The sequence below is a fragment of the Sebastes fasciatus genome, chromosome 19 (genome assembly GCF_043250625.1).
Source record: "Sebastes fasciatus isolate fSebFas1 chromosome 19, fSebFas1.pri, whole genome shotgun sequence".
Taxonomy (NCBI): Eukaryota; Metazoa; Chordata; class Actinopteri; order Perciformes; family Sebastidae; genus Sebastes; species Sebastes fasciatus.
This window is the reverse complement of record NC_133813.1, coordinates 20,059,600-20,081,765: the sequence shown is the minus strand read 5'-3', so window position 1 is coordinate 20,081,765 and position 22,166 is coordinate 20,059,600. Positions and strand designations below refer to the sequence as shown.

Sequence of the window (22,166 nt, the reverse complement as noted above, 5' to 3'; positions counted from 1 at the left end):
TGTGGAGGCTTGTAATGAAACATACCTATCCATTTCATCAGCCTACTATTACATGCAATAAGATGCTTTACTGAGATACTAGGGATATTGTATTATGAAAGGGCAGTTACAGAATAGATGTCGTAGGTCTGTGCTAAAATGATCAACCCTGATAAGAGAGACATATCTACTTGATCACAATATTCTCCCAGTGTGATGAATTATGTAGAGCTTGACTTGAACTTTCTTTTTCTAACCTTCTTCCCTTTGTCGTGATGTCTACTTAAAGATGGATGGTTTTAGGACATATCAAAATAATTTGTTTGGAATTGTGTGTCTGATGTGGTTTACAAAAAACAACATTCAATCACCAGGATAAATTCATTGAAAATTTCAGGAGCTATGGACATCATTTAAATAACTTAACTGCTCGACACAAGACGTGTCCTACTTCACTGACAAGTCTGCTCTCAGTGTGTTTTTGCACTGGTGGTTTTAGGTTTCCACATCACACTTGCGTGGGTTGTTTATTTGGACCATGGTTGGCTTCCACACTAGTTTCGATGTCACAAAATCCTGCTTGTATGCACACGCACTTGATTCCACTGTCAGGCCATTACATGTGCGTTATCGCTCGCTATATAGATGTGGGTCAGTAGGGGCCTACTACGCCTACTACACTGTAAAATTGAAAGCAAAATTTAAAACCAACATGTTCTAACACATTGTAAAACTGAATGAAACGTTATGTTTTGAACACAAACAAAAAGGCTTCTTTAGGTTTAGGTAACAAACCACTTAGTTAAGTTTAGGGAAAAAGATTAAGTTTTGGCCTAAAATACCTGTTTCAAAACTGAAAGTGAAACTTAACGCTTGTGAACACATAAAAACAACTAAAGACGGAGTGTGAAACCCGATCTTCTGGGTGAAAGTGTTTTGTCGACCTCCATGTCATATGGAGTTTCACGCTGTTTACAGCGCCCCACTTCCGCTTTTGTTCCTGTCATAATTTCTACGGTTGCCGTCGTCCTCTTGTATTCCTACTTTTGGTGATTGACCATGTGAATAGATGATAAAACCTACTATGGGCCTCACTGACCCACATCTATGAGCCTTAAAACCACTGATAACGCCCATTTAAAGACGTGATAACAGGCTAATCGGCTGAATATTCACTCTCCGTTTAGCTCTGTTTCTGGTCTCCACCAACTCCTGAGAGACTGAAATATAGATTTAAATCCTAAAAAAATGTACAATGCATATTTTCTCAACAGATATTCAGTCAGTGATGCTGACGGGGCTCAGCTTCCTCCGAGCAGCATCACTGCTCACAATAAAGCATCTGTGCTATTAAATATCTCATTGTCATCACCATCCCTTTACTGTTTGCATGTGGTGGGTGGATCCCTCCCTGCAGGTCTCTGGAGCCCTCCTGTCCTGCAGTCAGTCATCTCGCTGCAACCTGACCCTCCTTCTACCTGAAGGAGATAAAATATTCAACAAGTCGCTCACAGAGTAAGAAAACCTGCTGGCTGAAGCTCTTTGAAACAAACATGGTGTAAACTCATAGTAGTTTACACAGCCCATACAGAGCAGGACTGATACTGTAACCGGTAACCATGAGTCTTTGAACTTTGTTCATGCAAAGTCTTATAGAAACATAGAGGGATGTTTGATATTAAAAATGCATGAGTGAAGCATGTGTTTCCCACATAGCCTATTATCATATTCAAATACAAGCAAGATTAAAATATTCCTTGTGTGTTTTCATTGCAAATGTCTCCATTTGCATCCACAAACATTCTGCATATAGTTCCCACGAGTTGTGAGTAGCGAATAGCTACATTATTATATTAGTTTATGACTTGTATTATTCTCATCTCATCATTGTGGCCTTACATTTTACGAGCTGCAACATTAGTAACAGCTAAAAATCTTCTCAATGCTCTGGTCTCAGTTGACCATTTTGTATTTCACAGCACCATCATCATCATACAATGATCATATTTCATCAAAATAATAATAATATCACTGTTGTGGTGCTCTGATGAAGGCTTGTTTGCAAAAAACACATCATCCTACATAAAGTGAAAAATGGCAACCTGAGGATGAGGATGATCTATCTATCTATCTATATCTATCTATATTATATATCAGCATATACAACATAATAAGATGGCAAAGGTAAAATATAGAAAATTGTTGAGAGGCTAATTAATAGAAATTAGTTTTAAGAAGTGTTTTAAATATACTGTAATTATTTTATAAGAGTAACACTGTCCTAACCAGTGGCAGAGCAGTGTTGTTACATGGTGAACTGGAAGGGACAGAGAATGATCCAAAAATAAACAAAGAAAAAAAAAAATGTGTATTTCATATTGCAAATCTCCATTTGTTCAAAATGTTGCCAGTGTCCGCCGGTGTATATTCCCATCAGACCACACATCATTCACCAGACAGCTGTAATCTATCTCCTCTCTGTGGTGAAGGCTGGTCAATACAAGTGAAGTCCACAACATAGCCGGTACCAGCACCTCCCAAAAGAGGGCAGCAACAAGCTGTACTGCTATTGTACTTCTCTTAGTGTTGTTATCCCAGCAGACTGTCTTAATAGATATTTCCATGTTTCTAAGTGCTTAGCAAATCAAAATGTAATTTTGATACATGTAAGTGAGAATTCAAATAAGAAGAAATATTATTTTAACCCTTTAATATTTAGTATTGCCTATTAACTTCCACTTTAAGCAGCTTTAAGGTTGGAAAATGAATTTACACTGTCTGAGAGTATGACATGTACAGTATATTATGAATCTGCTTGTTTCAGCTCTTCATTGAAGCTATATAATGTTCACCCAACAACGCCGTGTTTCTAAGTGGCTGCACCGTTTCATCAAAATTAAATATTTGAATTTTATACACATTTCACATATACATCCATATTCAATTCTGGACATATTTGGTATCTTTGGAAACTTTTGGATCTCCACCAGACTTTAAAAGAAAGTTCTGTAGATCTGAACGGTGTTTGGCTTCACTGCACAAGTTTGTAAGAACTTATCCACATCCAGGCTGCTGTATTTACAGTAAAGGAGTTAAATAAAGAGACATGTAAACTTAACGTGCTAGCACTTTGTACCAGAACTACCACTAAATATGAGATACACATCCCTACATGAGATCGATCACGATCGAGCTGAACCTCAATCAACCTTTCCTCTTACTGTCACTTTCTCCCTCTCCCTCTCTCTCCTCTTCAGCCAGCGTGGATCAGAGTTTGGTTGTTAAAAAAATAAACAGGTGATTAGACTGGCAGGATGTCAGGATACTACTCATGACCCCACTTGACCCCGCGTGACCCCTGTCACAAGCGATCATGTGACCACACCGGCAAAATGCACACACCAGCAGAGAAGAGCGCTAACTCCGAAGACACCCAGGGTCAGGTCATCACTTTCGTAATATTACCACACAGACTGGAATGTTATAGGGTATATTTGGATGATATGAAATGTAAACTTCACTCTGAAATCTACTTGTGATTTTCATATTTTAAGAACCAAGCTGTCAGTTTGGAGGGAAAAATTGAACTGTACGTTTATGATACAACATGACCAGCAACAAAGTCATATAATACACAAATGTGACAGCCGGAGCAAACATAAAAGTATTTAAAACACCAGATCGATCAGGTAAAATCCTGAAAAAGGACTTCTTAGAGAAACAAACTCACCTTCAGCATCACGCTGTGCAACATTCTTGCTGCTCTGGCCATGAACATGACTGACGCCTCTCAATAGTCATTTTGCTCCTGAAGTGATTGCTTCCTGTTACAATTCTGCTGCTGGCAGGACTGACTTGCATTCACGTTGGCTGGCTGACAGACGGGCAAACAAACACAGACAGACAGACAGACAGAGGAATCAGTCCATTCCACAGCTTTTCATTATTTTCATCTGCAGCATGACTATCCTGATCAGGAAGCTTTAGGGTCCCAACATATGGTTGAAAACATGTGACAATTGTTCCTGTGAGCCTGCAGAACTTGAAAAAATGAGTTGCGTTTGGAGTTGATCAGGAAAAATAAATGGCCTCCCTTTATAGCATTAATTCAAGTTGGAGCACAAAGTTCAATCACAGATTTTGGGAGCTGATCCAAGTGATGTAAGTGAGATAGTAGAAACATCATCGTTGTCCTCTGAACAATGGATCCCTGAAATGTCAACATTTCATAAGCTAGGTCAAAGTGTCTCCTGTGAAAAAGGCCCAAGTGATGATGTTGGTATTAACCTTTTTAACTTTTCTGTATTTATTATCAATTGACTGCTGTCTGTACGCCAAATTAGCCTTTGGGGATATTACAGCTTTATTCTACTCCACTGTAATAGATATATGTTCACAATCATTTACATTTTATGAAGGAAATCTGAATCGGATCATTGCAGATCATAGAAGTATAATATCATATCATGAAGCTTGTCAATTGGCTAACCTCATAGTCCACAATGGACTGCTGTTTTGAAGCCTCAAGTTCGGCATTTTTGCCGTCACCATATTGTTTTTTTGCAACCAGAAGTGAAACAAGAGGGAGGAGCTAAGCACAACGCTGAATAAGACATTTTCAGACGACCAAAAAGGTCTTTCATGAACTGAAAACACGCTGTGAGTTTTAAAGGGTTAAGGTTGTAAGACAAAAACGCAGACAACTCCCAGAATGGACAACACCGTGGTAGCAACCTGTCAATCACAAGGTAGCCACGCCCTAAAGCATACCCTGCTTTATGGTCTATTTGACTCTAAATGGGACCATAATTTACTACATGAACATCATGCTGTATTGAAGAAGATTTGAAACTAGCGATTGAGACCATAAATTCATGTTTACAATGATTACTGAAGATTTAAATAAAGTGAGAAGTAGGGTCATTTCCTCATAGACTTCTATACAATCAGACTTCTTTTTGTAACCAGAGGAGTCGCCCCCTGCTGGCTATTAGAAAGAATGCAAGTTTAAGGCACTTCAGCATTGGCTTCACTTCTCAGACTTGGGGGTAACCCACTGGTTTGAGCCTATGGACAACCTCCTAACCCAATGCAGATTGAATTATGCATAAAGCAATCTGATGTTTACAATCACTCAAGTATATTATTGAGAAAATCTTGCTGTAAGTTCTTTGAGGCAGCAACAAGTTGTACATACAAACAAGCCACGGTCTCATCTACAGTTTTTCCTCTGCTGCGTTTCTCACAGTTTCCCATCAAAAGTTGAAATCTAAGGTAACAATTGGAAGTAGATTCGTTATTCCACCAATTTAAGAAACTCAAAGCGCCGCTCCACTCCAGACCCTGATTGATGCAATTTGGGCCGCCGAGTCGCCGTTTGATGGGCGGACGTCAGCACACCAGCCTTTCTCTGATAAGAAGATAAGAATCTGTAGCGGAGAAATTACACACCGATAGCAACATATGTTAGCAGCTCTGGAGGTCAGCACCTGCACTTGCTCTTTCTTCTCTTTTGCTTTAACTATAAGGGTTTTTTTTCTCCCTTCCTACATTTGGGCTTTCCTCCCCCGCACCCCCCCCCCACCTAACTGCAGGTTGCTATTGTGTGACGGAAACACGTCAGACTGTTCAGTATGTGTGTGGAGATTATTATCAGGAGGGTTGGTAATATTTAAGATATGCATCTATATGCATAGCTGGTGAGTGTATGAAAAGTTGAAAGAGAAAGAGGTCTGTGTGTGTATGTGTGTGTGTGTGTGTGTGTGCGTGTGTTAACCCTTATTTAAGAGGAAAACTTCACTAAGAGCACACTGGGCCGGGGAAGTAGCAGCAGAAGGAGGGAGGGAGGGAGGGCAGCACCGTTGGGAGCTGCTTAGTGGTGCAACTACAGTCCTGTTGACATCTGAGCCGCTATAACAGTTATGTAAATTTGGTGTCTTGCTCGTTGGCACCTCGGCAGTTGTTTCTCACAAAGTGCAGAGGCTCCAGTTTCAGGCTCACCTAATACGGCTGGATTACCAACTGGGCAACGCAGGCAACTGCCCCAAAGTACCTCTTTTTACCTGTTTTTGTTGATTCGATTAATTTGAATTTTGTTTGGAAATTTACACCATAAAGTACAATATCAACTAACACAGGTCCTGCATTATTAGGTAATATTAGGTATCTTGTAGAGGGGCCATGTTACAAAATTGGATTTTAAAGGACCTAATACTCCGTAATCAGCTTCTTATTATGAGCGATGGGGTCCTACATGGACATAAAACTTTCTGCTAAAGTTGAAACATTTTTGTTTTTCCAACACATTCTCACTCCGAACTCGTCGAATACCGCCGTGTGGTCGGCATCAGAGACTGACACACGGGGTACCCCTCTTGCGTTACTTTAGGACGCACCAGAAGCGACGTGTCAAAAAACGCTCGTTACATGCACATGTCCTTTCAAAATAAAGGGGCACTGACCAAACAGTATTTGACGAGTTGGGAGTGAGAGCAGGTTGGGTTTTCTCACTGGTTTGAAGTGAACTGGAGTTGAAAAAAGGTGATGTCATATGTCTCTGTGCACCAATCAGAATTTAGCAAAATTTCAATCAAAATCTGATGACAGTTTTTCCAAGCTTCGAATTTGAGCGGTAGTTATTTAATAAATATGTTATGTTATCGAGAAATATTCAAGATTTACACCAAGCCTTCAGGGGCTTTAAGACCTTTATTATTCTACATTTCACTGCATGATGAAAGGCTAAAAATCTAGTGAAACCATTGTGGTTAGAAAAAAACATTTCCTTTGATAAACAGGTTGTTTTTAAGTGGGTCCTTCAGTGTAAATAATGTTAAATAATGTTAAATATCATAAATATACGGTGACCTTTGGATTGCTATTTTCTGCCCGGTAAGTCTGGGATAAAAAATATAAATCATTTAGAAAATTTGACTCTCCGGAAAGGAAGTTTTTGTCATCTCAAATCTTTTTTTTTGTTGTTGTGTTGTTTTTCAGATGTGGAAGTGACTCTCTAAACCAGACAGGACACACAAGACAATAATGACACAGCTCTGTGATCCATCGCTAATGTGATCATTGGATGTTTGTTTTGAGGGAGAGAGCTCAAAATCCGATGTTGCTCAGCTTTCCTTCATTTGGTCCCATTAACCGCTGGCAGCGCTCTTGTTTTTCCGTTGTTGTTGAAAGAAGCCCTTTCATATTCATATTCCATGTTCAGCACAGCGCTTGAGTGTGTGTGTGTCTGCGTGTGTGTGTGTGTGTGTGTGTGTGTGTGTGTGTGTGTTTTCAGGAATGACTCCATAAAAAGTGTGCGTATCTCCAAAATATGAGTTAAATGGACAAAAATAACATTTAAACCTCAGTTGTCAGTGCTGAGGGTTAAATACTGAGTGTAGGTGCTTATTAGCAGCATGAAAACAGGAGAAATGCTTGTCATTTTAACACAGTCCCGAATGGACTGCTATTAGTATAATGACATAATTCCTGTGACTCATGTTAAAACTAAACGAAACTGAACTAATCTTTAATGAGCATATGTGGTGTGAAGAAAATTGGGGATAAAGCATTGCATTTAATACTCTTTCTGATTTTGTCCACTGCGAATGAAATAAGAAAAGCCTGAAACATTTGTCAAGATTTAGACAAAACTTAGAGCTGCACGTCATTGTTGGGGGCAGTGAACTTAAAGTGCAGTTAATTAGGTAAAGTACAAGCAGGAATTAATATCTGAATTCAGATTATTTTCCAATGAATGACATGTTTTGTCACTTCTTCTTGAAAATGTGACATACTAGCAATTAGCCTATACCTGAGCCTGATTAAAAGAAATACCTAGTTAAAGGGCCGGTCCTGCTGGATGTTACTGTGTTAATTTTGACAACAGTGAAATAAAGAGTATTTTTTTTTTAGCACTGACTGAGCGACACGATACATTTCAGTGCTTCTTGCTTGAAGTAAGTTGTTGATCAATATGCCCAGCGGGTGCGATGAATATGCACGAGGCGTCCGCCGCGGCGGCCCGGTAATTGCCGGTCGTCAGGGGTGGCAGGCGCGGTAATTTGCATCTCGGGGATCCTGCAATCAGCGTTCTATTCATTAGCGCGCCAGCCGCTTCATCTGCTGGCCACTCAGAGCTGCCAATCTCCCCTCGGCAGCCAAAGCATTTGAAAAAAAAAAAAAAAACAGAATGGAAAAGTTTCAATTACAAGCCTTGCGGGTAGTGGTGTAACAAGTCTTAAACCCTATATTTAGGCTGTGTTATGCAGGTGATTGACTGTTACTGCATTGTGCGAGAGAATAGGGGGAAAAGCTCAATGATTCAACCATAATCTCATGTATTTTATCTCACCTTTATCTCGGGGTGACTGTCTGCATTCACAGGGGGGAGCGGACGGTGGCTACGGCATCTTTGCCCGTCTCAAGTGGGCCTTCAGCGCTTCCATCGACACAGAGGGGGGGAAGGGTGACATGAAAGAAAGAAAGCTTATTATACCTCCATAAGTGAACACGGCCACTCAAGGCTATTGTCTCATGAGGATTACACACAGTGGAATCTAGCATTTCCTTTGCAACAATAATGTAGTGCTTTCCAGTCTGATACGGCTTCAAATGACATAGTTTATCAAAGCAGGAAAAGCTGATATATGAGGGCGACACTCTTTCTCTTTATCTCCTCACAGCCATAATCCCATAAATAAATCTGACAGCTCGTACGTGGACGTACAAGACTTCTCACTTTTATTTCCTGTATCCCTTGTGTTTTATTCCTTACTTTTTTTTAACTTTCGAAAAGAGGATGCACAACTGTTGAAGCTTTATCCTGATGACTTGTGAGCCCAGGGGATGTGTCACTCAGTGTGTGTGTGTGTGTGTGTGTGCCAGCATTGCAGCAGGAAGGGAGTTCCTTGTGGTCGAAGCGAAGTGGTCTCAGGAGAAGCGAGTGCCAAAAGAGTGCATGTGTGTGTGTTTGCAGTAGCGCTGTGAATCTTCTATTGTTTTACAGAGACATAGTCGCTGTTTCCTGCGTCATAAATCTACATGAACACCAACTAATATATGTAATTTATAAACGACACACATACATCAAATCTACAAACCTGCACGGACACATAAAAGAAACAACATGTATACAGATGCTACTAATAACTAATAATGCACCTACACATATGAGTTCATTTGCAAATAAACGTGCACACACACACACCTCTCTGGATGCACACACAGCTCCTTTGGCCTGCCATTGTCTTACAGAGGAAGCCCGCGAGTGGAGGAAGAGGTCGGATCTTGTCCTTAAAGCTGAAGGAGGAACGCAGGGCAATGGAGAAGAAAACACCAGGATGGAGAGACCGAGAGGACGTAGAGGAGGAAGAGGAAGAGGGAACGGAGGAGGAGGCGAGATGTTGTCCTTTACCGACAGGGAGTTTGACCAGCTGTGAGTAAAGCGAGTTTGAATGTGAGGTGATTTGAGGAGCTGAGGTTATAGATGTGCATGTATATAAACATAAGAGGGTCTTTTGTGGTCTAATATGCAGTTATTTGAAGATCATTAAAAAGAAAACCTTGAATGTCAATCTATATTTTTACATAGCTCAGTAATGTCTCCCTCACACACACACTCATCAATCGTGTGAGACTCTGATGGCTTTATAATAGTGTCTGCTAACTGGATAGAAATACTGCTAATTGGCACGGAGCTATTTAACTGATTAAAGCCACCACATCAATCTATGTGCGTAATAGTGTGTGTGTGTGATTGATACATTATTTATATGGCCATAAAGAGCCGACAGCTACCATGATTGATATGTGAAGGCTGGAACAAAGCCGACAGTAGTCTAATTAGAAGAATATGACATTCTTGTTGAAGGTTTTTTAAAGTCTTTTGGGGAAAAAGAAGATCTGATCTGAACACGGGGTCGGAAGTAGGAAAATGTTAAGCACCGGACCGCCTGGTCGGCTTATGTTTGTGAAGTGTAAATATGTGTGAAAGAAACATGTTTTAATACAAAGAAAGGTTGATGTGTAGTTGGAACAACTGAAATCAGCTCAGTAGTCATAGAAACAGGAGTGTGAGCATAGTGGATGATGGGCATGTGCATTTCTTTTCATTTCTGATGACCTCAATTCAAATACTGACTCATATCAAGGAGCATTTCTACAGCGAATATGTCTCTCACATTTGTAGTCTCTAACGGTCATTTTTCTGAAAATGTAAGATCTTGTCTTTTATATGTCTCATTCAAGCACTACCTGTATAACAACCTAGATGGCACCCTGTCATTGAGAAATGACCCAAGTTAGACTGCAAATTTCATTTTGGACTGCCACTGCATGCTTGATCTCAATACAAACTCATAAACACAGACATGAAATCCCCTTACAATGTACCGTATAACATTTATGGTCAAAAGGAGACAGATTTCTGCCGCTCATTCATAACAGTAACAGCTACTCCTGTGTTGTCTTTGCACCGCACCCCTACCGTATACTGTATCACTGAAACTCTAAACTAAAAGCAACCTATTTCTGTAATCACTGAAACAACATCATTGGTTCGACATGTCTCTGTCAAATTATTATGTAGCACCTCTCCCGATTCTGCTTCGACGCATATCTTTGCTGTTCTATTGCAACTGGACTCTCTCGTTCTATCACACACACACACGCATGCACACCCAGCTACTCCCTTTCTCCAAAATGACTGAAATAACACTATTACTCTTGCCATCATCATGTCAAAACCCTTTTCAGTGTCAGTCAGTCTCGCCCAGCATGGATGACCAGACCTGCAGCTGTCAAAATTCCCCCAAAAAATAATAAAGACTCCTCGAGACATCCAAGAAGAAGAAGAAGAAGAAGAAGAGAGCAGCAGCTGAAAGGTAAAGGTGAATTCCAGGGAAGTAAAACTCTGGGAATTTATGACGCTCCTTGTCCGATTTAGAACAACACCCTTTTTTTTTTACTGAGAGGTGTGAGCGCTACGCCAGCACCGTCGCGCCTTCCTGGACCTGAAAAGAAAGAAAAGCCAGCGGAGCCCTCTGAAACAACGGCAACCTCACGGCCCCGGCCCACAGAGACACCTTGACACGCACCTGTCAAAGACGTCAATACGGCTTGTGTGCACGTGCACAAGAGAGAGACAGAAAGTGTGAGTGAGTGGAGTGCAGCTCTGTGGGTGGCAAAGGAGAAGGATCACTGGATCTGACAGGAGCTATTTGACTAATCCAAAACAACAGCTGTAAGGTAGGGATGAGGGGATGAAGGGGAGGAGGAGGGGGTACAGGAGGTGAAGGAGGGAGAAGGGCTGTCAGTTAAGGAGGAGAAAGGGAATTATGGAAAGGGAATATGAAAATTAATTCCGCATGTAAGCCCTAAGGGGGGAAGAGAACCTAAAACACCGCAAATAGAAAAAGAAAATGTTGGACGGGACAAAAAGAAAACGAGGAGGGTGAGGTGATGTAAGATCTGCAGAATTGTGACGGGGAGAGAGAGAAACAAAGGCAGAAACTTGGTCGAACCCAACAGGGTATCGCATCCATTAACCTCCACACGGGGGGGTTGTATCAGCACACAGCGGCAACACAGGTGAGAATGATTACACTCATACATACACACACCGTCCTCACGCATACACGGCCTTCATTACACATCTGGTTGAGTTTTATCGAGGGAAGCTGCGTTGGGGTGGTCCTCGCTCCTCTAACAGGTCTGTCCTGTTAACACGGCGGGCCACGGAGAGTCCATCACCCCGCGGGTTCAGCATCTTAACATCTCCTCGCCGTGCAGTTCAGCAACACTCACAGCTCAGTGGAGCAGTGCAAAAACTAAGGCAACTAAAAGGTTGACGTGTAATTTGGCGGCTGGTGGAAATACGTAATAATTTTACATTTTGGGAAATGCACTTATTTGCTTTCTTGCCAAGAGTTAGATGAGAAGATCGATACCACTCTCATGTCTGTGTGTTAAATGTATGGCCACAACCTGTTAGCTGGAAACAGGGGGAAACAGCTAGTCTGGCCACCTACCAGCACTTCCACAGCTGACTAATAAACACATTATATTGTATTTGTTTAATCCATCCAAAAACTGAAGTGTAAAACCAAAAATCTGAGTCCCCTCCAAGAAATAGTCCAGCGAATAATCCTCCATAAAACCACAACTTTTATTGAGAGGAGCCCTCAGTGTTGGCTCCCCTTCGGTTGTTTTTGCCTTTATTGGATAGTTGACAGTAGATCCTGTCAGGAGACATGAAGAGCGATAAAAAAAGAGAAGGAGAGCGACGTGTGTAAGTAAATGTAGAAGTCCCTATAGCTGAAACCAAACCAAGGATGTTGTGGGTACATGTAGACTGCAGGGCACTCCACTGGTTCCTTTTCGGCTGATCCGCCAGACCCAAACAACGACCAGCAGCACAGATGGATGTTGAAGCCCACGTGAAAAGTGTCTTCAGCTGCAGTTGCAGTGGATCTGGCAGTATGTTGCCGTGAGGTTGAAGATTGCAACCAACTGAAGCATCTTCTGTGTGTCAAGCGTGTAGAAGAGCTACGGTTGCCGACACGATAACGCGAATGGCCCTCTCTAGAGCCAGCTGTTGTGAGAATAATGTAGGTCTTTTGAGGCAGGGCCAGTGCTTAGTGTGTGTGTACGTAGGAAGTGAGTGGTGAAGCAAGAGAGAGACAGCGGCGGTGACGATGGCAGCGAGTAATGATGTCGACTCCGGCCCAAGCAAGAAAGAAAACAGTGTAGGACATGTACGTATATAAGGACAGGTATTACCGTAGGTACCACCCCTAAACACTATATAAGGACAGGTATTGGCATAGGTAACACACCCTAAATGCTATAGGTGTTATGCTGTGTACAAATACCCAAGAGGGGCATTGGGCATCCTCAAATTGAAAACTTGTTTCATGAAAAATGTTTCCTTGCATTGGACAAACAATTTGTGAACTGGGAAAACAAGATGGTTTTTTTTCTTACCTTTATAAGAGTGCTCCTCGACTCGTAAAATGTTATCTTAGAAGAGCAAGAGTAAGAAAACATTGGTGAATCCCAGAAATCAATTGGTACTAACAAAATAAGAATGAATCGTGGATACGGACAAAATGAAGAGAACTTTTTTTTGTATGTTGCTTCTTGCATGAGGCCTAATATTACATAAAACACTGGCATGTGTCAGATAAAACATCTGGGCACGGTAGTTTTTACTAAACTTTACCCAAACACGAGTAAATAGTGCATTTTTGGGGGGATATTTTCAGCCGTGGAATTACTGCGCTGACTATTTACAGCAGCAGGATGGCGTATGTGGGACTGACTCAAAATAAAGAACAGACATGTCACCCAGTGACCCAGATGTTCTGTTTCTGTATCCACAGGTGATAAATGGTGCATTGCATTCTGTTTTGTGTTGAATTATCAAGTAAAATCACTTAATTTAAGCATGTATGTTTTCACCTTCGCTTCACTTCATGACATAAATATGAAAAAACAAACATGAGGTTTAACTGGAATGCAGACCTCTCTGCATACCGAGACAGAGGTCTGCGATCTGCGGTTCTGGGTTCTGCTCAGGGACTTGGCTGTGAAGCCCAGTTCCTGTGGCTTCAGACCAAACCAAGAACAGAAAACCTTTTCCTTACAGATCTTTTCTAGACGTCTGGCTTCTCTCATCTTTCTCTCCTCGGTGCCTCCTCGATGCCTTTCCAGAAACCGTGAGAGCAAAATGGGCTCCTTCTTCTTCTTCTTCTCCGCTTCCATCGCTGCGGTATCGCCGAAGTATCTGAGGGTTTTCGCTGAGGTACTCCGATGCATCACTTTGATGGGATCAGGCCATGTTTGGTCATGAATGTGGTTTTGGGCGAAGAGACGTGAATGAAAGGGAATGAGGACTGACAGGGTGAAACAGTTGGGGGTGAAGGGCTGATGCAGTGGACGGCTTTGGCCAAACCAATGCAGCCAGTTTAACTATCCAGGTGTTCTGTTCGCTTTGGCCGAAGCTCTGAGAGAATGAACGACTGTCTGCATGTCAGTAATCTGATATTCAAAGAAGAAACATACACATGCACACATAAGAAGAAGATGAGACGGCATGAAGTCATAGAGCTTCTATTTGAGAAAATGTATTCACTTTGCGCTTTAGGAAAACAGCTGAAAGTCTGAATTGATCAAAATCACTATTGCATTATTTCATTGCATTTAACTGGTCCATTGTTTATAATGCTAAAATTATTGTATAACTCTAGTTTAGCCCCCTTAAAATAATGATCCACTTCCTTCACATACACCCTCTTAACCCTCTCCGTTAAACCTGGAGGTCTAGACCTGGACTCCTCTTTAAAGTCACTTTGGGAACTTTAAACACGCCTTCATGTCTGATTGGGTCTCGGTTCTTCAGTAACTTATACAAAGCAGCTCCTGCACCATGCACGTGTGTGTGTGTGTGTGTGTGTAGGTGTGCGTATGTGTGTGTGCTTCATGACTGCATCTTGGACCTATAAGTAGCAACAGATGCCGCGCTGACCTCAGAGGCTTCCTGGAAACGCAAATTTGTCAAAATGAAGCAGGAAAAAGAGAGAGCAGCAGTTTAGGTAAATGTAACATATAGGGGACACACACACACAAACGCAGCACGGGCACGCTCGTACATATGCCCCTTCAAGTACTGAACACACACACCAAGTTTAGGGTAGTGTTACATGGGATGCACACAGTGAATAATCACAAATACACACACACCTTCAAAAAGAGAGAAATATATTACACGCACACACACGCATGCATGTAAACTGCTTATGTGGATTTACATGGACTAACAGATTTATTACGCAGAATATGTCAAATAGTGAAAAGCTGAGCACGAGTGCAAATCAATTTTGATCTATTTGCTTTTAATACTGAACTTAAAAAATGTCCACTAGAGGAGCCAGTGTTGATTTTTGACGAGTCAGACCAGATTTTAAATCAGAATAAAAAATGTTTTTCAAGTACATACATACAAGGAACTTGACTCAGGTTTTATGCATCTCTCTCTCACACAGAAATAGAAAAAATAACAGCTAAGGACAAGGACAACAAAGCTGGATAAAGGCAAAGGCAAGGAATAGACAAAACTGTTATGTACACAAGTGGTGGTAAAAAAAATGGAGTGTATAAATATTATATAAATATATATAAAGAGCATTAATGACCAACAATAAAATGATAAATAGAACAAAATGTCTATAAAGTGTTCTGTAAGTTGTAAACATAAAGACCTAACAATTGGAAGCGCTGAATAAACAGGCCCATTTATTCCAGTTGACCGTGTAATCTGAACGGCTAAAGGGAGACAAACATCTCTCAAATTATAAACCAACCAAAAGCAAGATTGAAAAGATTAATTTGATGTTTCAGGAAAAGAAAACAACGAAATAAATCCATGCAGCTGAAATGTTATCTCCAGAAACGGTAAAGATTAAGCTGCAAAGTGTAGTTTTTGATAAAGGACAATTTCCTGCTGACGTAATGACGGAGCATTTGAAACACAGCTTGCAAAACAATTCATGTTCTTTCTTTGGCTTCGTTCCGGAGGTGGGGGGGGCGGGGGCAGTTTTTAGAGCGATAACACACCAAATTATTCGATGTGTGATTTAATGCCACGGTGCCTCACTGAGAACCACATTGCCCTCCTAAACATCTTTTCTTTCTTTCTTTTCTTTCCTCAGCACCGGAAGCAATCACGCTATCTCGGTGACGAACAAGCAGCCTGACCGCATGATATCACCTCTTTAGGAAAACAAGAGGAAACGCGTGCCAGTTGCTCTCATATGCGATCAATTATTTTACGGTGAAGTCGGACTTGGGGGGAAAAATGTTCAGCCATTAGCCCTTTAGAGCAGGGATCATACTGAGGGTAATAGTGACTAAACACTGAATAAACACATTTGGCTAATAGGTCATTCGAACCTGAAGCGGAGAAGGCGGACCTGTTGATTGGCCACGAGGTTGTTTTAAGTTCCTGCATTAGCAATATGTGCATGCACTCAGAAATGCACAAATGCATGCACAGTAATGGACAAAACAACACTTTATAATAGTGTTTTTTCTGTCAGGACTGTCACAGGCGATTATAGCAACTACTGTAAATCATTTTTTAAAAAGGAAACAAGCTACACAAGTGAGTCATGCAGCTGACTAGCAATTAGTAGTGTGTGTGTCAGCTTTAATAGAGCTTCCAGGGCAACACGAGGCAGTTTAAGACGGACAGGACTTCTGGTTTGTTAGTCAAATTCTTAAAAATTATGCAATGCTGAAGGTCTCAAAAATTAGGGAATTTGTCAAGAATTTGTCAATCAATGTGTCAAATTACTTTATTACTGACATGGATCCATACTTTTTCATTTGTGCCCAAAGACTATATTTGATATGATATGGAAAAATGCCACAACATTTGTTCTGATTGGTAAAAGGTTTGATACTTCGGTCAACTATCTAACAGTACAACTTTGACCTTTTTAGATCACATGAAACATCACAGTTTTATTGATCGTCAAAGTTGTGAAAACTTGGGAAAAACACTAACATTGTGATTATTAAATGTTTTTTTACACTGCATATGTGTGCATATCTTTGATATTCAACTTATTATGAGTTCATAGATACCAAATACTTGATTGTGCTCCTTGTAGTTTCTGAGACACAGACATTTTCTTATCATACTATATCTAGTTTTTGGGCACATGGGACGACTGTTTTTTCCTAAAATATAATGGAGTCTATAGTAAAAACAATAGTCCCATGTGCCCAAATACTAGATATAGTATAATAAGAAAAACGCACTTTTTGACCAATATTGAAATTTCTTCACATTTGTGCTGCGAGCCCAGAGAACATTTCCACCAAAGGAAATCAATCATTTCAGTTGCGGCACAAATGGGTTAAAAATAAGATCAAATTTCAAACATTTTTCCAAAATTACACATATGCACATCAAATACACAACATATCACAAAAACATACACACAGACTGCACACTGCTGGTGAAAGAAGTATTCATTTCCTTTGTCTAAGTAAACGTAGCAATAACACAGTATAGAAATATTTCATTATAAATAATAAATTAAAACTGTATGTAAGTAAAAGTACATCAACCTTATAATTAAAATGTATGTACATGTACAATGGCTCCTGTCAGAGTTATTAATAATATTATTAGGTTATGTTATATTATGTATTATCATTATCGATTAACAGTGGTGGAAGAAGGATTGAGATCTTTACTTAATGTCAGTCAAAAATAGCAATACCACAGTAAATGGGTCGTCTGGGTCATCAGCGATCGAGTTGCCAGTTAGTGTGGAAAAAAACAGATAAATGTCATCTAGCGGCTGAATGATATCAATGTTGTCAATTGCACCTTTAAGTTTTTAGTCAGATTAACCAATCATCAATGGTTGAAACACCTGTCTCCACAAAAGATGAACCTTATGAGCTCAAATTAAGATTTGTTTTTTATATCAGTGTTGTTTGACCGTATGTTAAGGTCTTCTATTATTTTGTACTCACACTCACACACATACATACATATCCACACACACAGCTTCAGGCGCTGCATGAACGGGGTGAAACTTAACTACTCACCTAATTAACGCAGGCTGAAGGGTTCCCTCTCTAATTCCAGCACCTTTAACCTCAACATAAGAAGCCGTTACTCACCAGAAAACCTTGACCTCAGAGCTCACTGCAGCAGATACAGTACAACCATTTTCATCTACTCAAATATTATGCTCTTTGTACTTTTATATTTGTGTTTTTAAGTTACGAGGAATTTAGTCACTCGTCTTGAACCCTGATTTTTTGGTGTGTTTACACTGTAGTCATCCTCAGAATCGTGAGATTTTTGCAGCAGAGAGTGTGATTATACTTTTTTAAACGTATTTGTTTTTACTGTAGAAGTTGAGGAACACTCTCTCTCTCTTCCCATCACCCTCTCTTGTCTCTCCCCGCCTCTCTCTTCCCCTCCCTCTGTTTATTCTTCTGGCGGTGCAACAGGCCCCAGAGCCCAGAGGCAAGTCATGTTCTCAGGGAAACGGCAACTCTCCACAGAGCTGATATCAAAATAGTTTAAAATGTGAATTGTCTGATAGTTCCCAGTGAGCGCCGAGCCGAGCCAAACACTTCCAGATCGGCCTGCCAGCAGAATGTAAACAGAGCCGGGGGGCTGGGACAGACCAAGTGAACCTGCTGTTGTCGTTGGTTTAGTTGGTTGGCCAAAACTTCTTCTTTTTTTTTCTCAAGTTAAAAGTCGTGTGTTGTTTTTACTCAAAAAGTCAAGGACGTGCAGGTGGTGACTCTTGGTGGGGAAATATTTTGTCAGAGCTACAATACTGAGATGAACCAGACGTCAGCAGTTATTTCTTCATGTCTAAAATGAACAACAGTGAGAAAACAACGTTGTATTTCTTATACATTGTATAAAACCACGTAACTGCAATGTCCCCGATGTCATTCCCAACCTCTCTCCCCTCATTACATACCTGCTCTCTAATATCTGTCTATCTATGTAATAAGGTAAAATGGAACCTCAATAAAATAATTATAAAATACTTAATTTGAATTATATGATATTCTTACGCACGCAAATCAACTTTTGCACTCATATTACATATTTTTTGGTGTGATAATGCACATCAAATTTTTGACACTTTATTTCCCCTATTCAGCATTTATAAGCAGTATATTTAATAAGTGGTTTATAACAGATTATAACGTAGTTCATTCATGTAAAGTATTTTTTCAACAATTATATCGTACAAAGACATAAATAACATATTATAATTGTGTTTTACTGACATTCATCACCAGCTTCCACTTGTGGGCGCCCACAGGAGGAGTTATAACTGTTGTAACTGCTTATAACTTGTTTACATGTAATATACCATGTTTATATACTGCTTAAATATGCTAAATAGAGGGACTTAAAGTGTTGCCCAAAATGTTAATAACATATACCCAGGAATGTATAAGAGAAGAGTTTTGCACATAAAACAAATATTCAGAAGTTTTCTGTTTACCACAAAAGTTAGTATATATAAATGGTATAACTGGAGTGCTCGGATTTATCATCAACATCCCTTAAAAAAAACTGTACATAACAAAGTTATTAACTGTCTCTTTCTCTATTTTCTTTACAGCAATTCCCCGTCAGACTCTGGGTAATATCTGTTGATGTCTAGAGGTTTCCTATAAAGTCCGAATAGCCTCTCAGAGCATATTAACGTTATTGTAAATGATCGCTCCCCACAGCTCTTGAGAGGTGCACTGAACAACTTATGTAATATGTAATAGCATGCTGGACTTCTGGACCGTTGGCGAGGGAAATTTAGGGAAACACCTCAGTTAGGTGTTTCCTTAGAGAAACACCAAACAGAGAACCCATTATACAGGAGAAAAAATGTTCATGGCATTTTATTAAACATGAAAAATGTGTGTGTGTGTGTGTGTGTCTGTGTGTGTGTAAAATGAAAATGAAATTAATAAATGAGCTTGATGACAGTCGTGCGCCAGAGGAAATGTCATGACCTCGAGGTGTAAATACCAAATCCTGTATGTGTGAAATCACGACTTCATTTCTCAAACCACAGATGAACCGTGCTGAAAATCTAAACCCCCCACCGAACATGGAAAATTCAATAATCTTCACTAAAACATAATTTTATTTATTCTACGTGTTTGTTTGTGTGTGGAGAATTTATAAATGTATACTGTATAATTTCCGTGCCTTTGTGATTTGTGGGTTTTTAGATTTAATATTTTTGTGTATTTGTGCAAGCACGCCTGCGTGTTGAAAGAAAAATAAATCTTGCTTGATGCTTGATTTGCACCTTCATTTGTTTGCTGGCATGTTTGTTAGTACTGGAGTTCAGTAGTGGAGATGCCAGCATGTAGTTACACAATGTAATGAATGAAATTAATCATATTCATCATGTCCAGGACAACGATGTGAGTGTGGGTAGATGAAGATTCTTAGTTTTGCTTAACCAGCATATTTTGAGCGGGGAAAAGTGAAAACCTTTTTTTTTGTCTTATTGTTACTATCAATACATATATACATAATTCCTTAATAACATTTTCTAATTTTTAAATTTATTTTATTTGACTTTTTTTTTATTACGGGGGAGGGAATAGGGGCGGGTTTTAATGTAATTATTATTTATTTACTTATTTATTTTTAAAAATATTATTATTGTTTTTATTGTACTTGTCTACGTAGTTTAAATATGTCTTGTCTGCCTTGTTTTAGTTTGCAAAACCACTATGAATAAAATATTCGCACAAAAAAACAGCATATTTTTACCTATTTTTTGGCGTTTTATTGTGTTTTTTCATTACTTTGTTTATTTATTGAAAGAACTTCATATCTGCAAACCTTGCTTTAAATTTGCTCTGCTCATTAAAAACTTTATATCTTAATTTCATTGTTTCTTCCTGTGTCAATCTACGCTAATAGATTTTTGTTTCGTTGTAGTTAAATGTTTAAAATGTCAAACACAAATGTGCTGTTTACACGGACACAACATCTCTACTGTTTGACTCACAACACGACTAAATGACGATTGAATTAAAAAATAAAAACAGCGAATTAAGAAATAAAATGTCCCTGAGCATGTCTGCTTGTTGTTGGGGGGGTTTGTGGGCTTTGCCTGAATAAGCACTGGAACTTTCCAGCATTTCTTTTCCTTTTTATTTATTTTTTGTCTGTGTTGTTTTCTCAGTATTGCAATGCATCACTTGACATTACCCAAGCAAGTTTGAGCTGCAGCGCATCAGCTGAAAGCAATTTGGTCCGGAGCGCAGCTGCCAGGCGGATAAGACTTTCCTTCTTTCGTTTACTTTGAAATGTTCCTTTTTTTTCAACATCCAAAATACACAAGGCAGCCAAATTGCTGACATGTGTGCGAGGGGCAGCGAGACTCCTGCATTCTTTCATGCCCCGCTATGCAAAACTCCACATTGTTTATTTAAAGAACACTGAACACTTTAGCACTATTAAGAAACATGTCATATAGTAAACTAAAGGTTTCCTCTCAGGAAAAATCCCTGTCAGTTTATTTTTCTTTTGCAAAAAGTTATTTTAGTTTTGACTCACAAACTGCCTGCATTCACAATTAAGCAACGGTGTTGTGCAGGAGGCTAACGGGCTCGGTAAACCTGGAAGTGCTGTGATTATGTATGTGTTGAGGCGTGGACGTGTGAGATGGGAGGACTGGACTGTCTCTTTCGCGCTACCTCGCAGTGACCCAAACAAGACGACACTGCAAAGAGGACGGAGAGGTGAGAGAAGGTGGTGTTTCCTTTATTTCTGCCTATAGGCTTGGCTAACTGCTTGTTTCCCCACAGTTTTGTTTTGTGTCCGTAAATCCGTATAGTATACGGATTACGCCCCTAGTGTTCAACACAAGGAAATGCATCTCTTTACAGAAGGATAGAAACACCACCGCAGATATGGGAGAGAAGTTACGGCATAGATATAAAACTTTTATATCTAAAAACTGCTAAATATGCCGTCGAACTTTGTTACATTCATCAAATAGTTATTAATTTGCTAACTCCACACAGTACATACATACGCCCTTTCCAGTGGACCCAATGGGACCTTATTTCGGAAAAAATATGAACGGTAGTCAACGGCGAAAGACGAATCCTTGGCGTTTGAATTGCGCCATGAATCACACATAAGATGTTTGTTAATTTAAAAGCTAATTTTGCAAGTTAATAAAGTTGCAGTTTGTTGTAAAACTGATGAAGTATAAGACGCAAAAAATACGCAATTAGAAAGACTACACACCCAAGCTACGATGCCTGTGTGTTTCGTACTGGGATGTAATCACATGAGCAACGGGTCACGCTTGTTTTTTCTCTTCGTGGTTTCACACAAAACTAAATGACACTACGACAAACCTACGACAAAATGTGACTTTCTTGACTCGCAAAATTATGTTTTAAATTGACAAACATCATATGTGTGATTCATGGCGCAATTCAAACGCTACCAAAAATGGTGATCTCTCACCATTGACTACCGTACTTTTTTTTTTTCAAAATAAGGTCCCATGGGGTCCACCGGAAGGGGAGGGACTTCGCCTCTCTATACGGTCTGTCTGTTATCTGCCGCAAAAGTTAAATTTTTTCAATGTACTCAAATT

The 22,166-nt window shown here is 39.9% G+C and overlaps 1 protein-coding gene and 1 long non-coding RNA gene across 2 annotated transcripts in view; one reads left to right on the top strand and one right to left on the bottom strand.

The window, feature by feature from the left end:
- Window positions 1–16,576, top strand: part of fyb1b (FYN binding protein 1 b) — a 76,320-nt gene extending 59,744 nt beyond the window's left edge. Inside the window, exon 20 of the mRNA XM_074618596.1 lies at window positions 16,565–16,576. The gene's annotated coding sequence lies outside the window, so the exon portion shown is untranslated. The remainder of the gene's footprint in view (window positions 1–16,564) is intronic.
- Window positions 38–10,000, bottom strand: LOC141757496 (uncharacterized). The gene is made up of 4 exons (XR_012591657.1): window positions 9,185–10,000; window positions 8,330–8,416; window positions 3,710–3,853; window positions 38–1,457 (listed from the first exon to the last, which is right to left on the bottom strand). It is a non-coding gene; the product is annotated as an uncharacterized LOC141757496 (long non-coding RNA).
- Window positions 16,577–22,166: the final 5,590 nt, after the last annotated feature.